We start from the raw sequence: 3,159 nt of genomic DNA, 5'->3' as shown, positions 1-3,159 counted from the left end.
CTATTTTTGAAAAATCGTGAAAATATTTATTTCAGAAAACTGGAGGATTTAGAAGGATTTTTTAAAATTTTGAGGTCAGGCCTAAATGGGTCAAATGATAAGGGACAATATCGGTGGCACCCAACTGTATAGCCCTTAATTCAAGCGCAACACAGCCATAACATCTGTGCTACATTATGAATCATGGTGTTCCTTTCAACATAGTTTAGGATATTTTATAATAATAACAACACAGAGCCTTTAGTTTTGGTTGGACTGGGTCCAATAAGATAAGAGAATGCTATGGCAACATATAGAAAATGAATAAAATCCGCACATCCAGTCGAGTAAGAGTCTTTGTTTAATGATCATAGTGCTCCGCAGCAGCAGTCATACCAGACAGACAAACGCGTTTCGGCGCGCAGGCCTTCGTCAGTGTCAAAATTCTTGACACTGACAGCACACGCCTGAAACTATATGATAAAATGAAATGATTACTATATTTACCCAGGGTATCTGGGCTAAGCTCAAGAACTTGTTTCCAGCCAGGCCCTGCTCATAGAACATTTCATCGTAGTGGTTCAATGCCTTGTTCAAGGGCACTTCAGCGGTGGTAATTTTAACGTGTCGGACCGCTGATTCGAACTGGCGACCTTCCGGTATCAAGACCGCTCCGCAATCCGTTCGGCCACCGCTGCCTGTCTGAGTAGAGCGGGCCTTTTCCCTTGAAGTGAATTGCTATGGCAACAGGCAGTGATTGAGAAGCCCCGCCCACAGCTCACCTGGCTGATGGAGTGATGGGCAATCACAATGTTTGGGGCCACCTGGAGAGTTTGACTCTGTTTGTCAGTCCAGAGTGGAGGTGAACAGAGAGAGTGAGCCTGTCTACTAAGAAGCAAGAGGATTTATCCCAAGTCTTGCTATAGTGGTGTATTCGGATCGTATTGGATTTCTACCAAGGAGAACTTTCTTTCCATTTTGGATTATTTCCCTGGATGTTGGATTGCGATTGAGGACGGACTTTGTGGAACAGTGTACAGGGTGGTAAGAGGAGACTTAACACACAGCATTGACTGGGTTCCATTTGGATTTATTTTTTTGGACATTTAAGTTTAGTTTCGGACAGTGCCAGGACACTTGAGATTTACACCCATCTCTTTTGAGGCAGTTTTATTTTATTTTTGATTTCATTAAGTGAACATTTTGTTATTAAACTTTATTTTGCTTTTGATTTAATAAATTACAGTTAAACGTATTTACCAATTCTTTAGTTATTCTTATTCTGAACTGACCCACCACCTCCCTCATTTTTGCTATAATTGGTTCTGCGATTGTTATTGTTGCAACCGTTATAACCCAGCACTCTGTCTACTGGAGATGCAGTGTACGACATGGATTTCGAAACAAATTAGTTCAAAGCAAAATACTGCGTTCAAGTTCAGGAGACTTCGGGAAAAAAATCTATTCTCCCGAATGCTGCCTTTCAGCATGGCATGGAAAGGAGTTGCATTTGCATTTATTTCACCATAGTAAATGCTATACATTCATGGTTTGGAAAGGGCAGTTGTTATACAGACGGGTAAAAATAGACTTTGATGTCTATGTGTGCACGTGTCTGCATACAACTCTTGGATGGTTCTGTTCTGACTTCACAGGCTGAACCGTCTCGGTAGCAATAGGCCCGCAGGCAGTGAGGGAAAGTAACTAAGTACAATTTTGAGTTATTTGTAGTATTTCCAATTTCCAATACTTTTACTTCTATTCCACCACATCTCAGAGGCAAATGTACTTTTACTCCTTTTACTTTTACTTGGTGTGGGGTTTAGCGAAGGGTGTATTTCCTAAAGCATTTTGAAGCATATTTTCCATCCATCTTCAACCGCTTATCCGTAGTCTGGTCGCGGGGGCAACAGCTCCACCAGAGTGCTCCAGAGTGCTTCCCTCTCCAGAGCAACATTAGTGACTTCCTCCTGGGGGATCCCGAGACGTTCCAAGGCCAGTGAGTCGATGTGTTTCCTCCAACTGCGCGTTGGTCTGCCCCGGGGGTCTCCTCCTAGTGGGACGCGCCTCGAGGACCTCCCTAGGGAGACGCCCGAGAGGCATCCTAACCAGATGCCCGAACCACCTAAGCTGGCTCCTTTCCAGGCGAAGAAGCAGCGACTATACTCCGAGTTTCTCTCGCGTGACTGAACTTCTCAACCTATCTCTAAGGAAGATGCCGGCCACCCGTCGAAGAAAACTCATTTCGGCCGCTTGTTTTCGCAACCTTATTCTTTCGTTCATGACCCACACTTCATGACCATAGCTGAGACTCAGTAGGATTGAAGATTGCTCGGTAGACAGAGCTTTGCCTTCTGGCTCAGCTCACTTTTCGTCACAACAGTGCGGTACAGTGACTGCAATACCGCCCCTGGCGCTCCGATTCTCCGGCTGATATCCTTCGCTTTCTGAAGCATATATTTTGAAGACTGTATTTACAACAATCATTTTGTCATTTTACAGCCAAAAACCACCCTGGCCATCTGGCTTTCATCAGTGTGTGTACAAATGATACTATTTATTCACTCCACTCTTGTGTCCGGTAGGGCATTAAGTAACTAGTCGACTAGTTTACTAGTCGACTAGTAAATCCACTAGTCGACCTTGTTGGTACTAGTTGACTAGTTGATAAGAAAACAAAAAAAAAAAGTTTATTTTTTTTATTTTTTTCCCGATTTTGTAGGCCTCAAGATCAGGTAGATTATAGTTATAGTCACCATGTACACAGTTTTTCAATGTACAAATATTTATTTTCCAAAAAAAAAAAATAATAATAATAATTTCTTTAATTTATTTTATTTTTTACATAATAGGTAGTTAAACAACTAGTCGACTAGTAAACTAGGCAACTAGTCAACTAGTAAAAATGACTAGAAGTGAATGCCCTAGTGTCCGGTACACCGCAGCACTCTGTGTGTCTCTGTGTGTCCGCGGGTAGCTCAGTCTCTAGAGCACTCCCCTTTCCAACGCAAGGTCATGGGTTCGATCCCCGGGCACCACCAACTCAGCATATGAGGAGCACGGCTTGAAGTCCTGCGGTAAGTACTGGTCCCGGGTTCGCCTCCCGGCCGCGGCTACACTGGGAGCTGATGGTAGGTGTTGCGCTCCACCTCAGCAACCCATCTCCCAGAGGTCTAGCGC

The sequence above is a fragment of the Electrona antarctica genome (assembly GCF_951216825.1).
Source record: "Electrona antarctica genome assembly, chromosome: 8".
NCBI lineage: Eukaryota > Metazoa > Chordata > Actinopteri > Myctophiformes > Myctophidae > Electrona > Electrona antarctica.
This window is presented reverse-complemented; position numbering follows the sequence as displayed.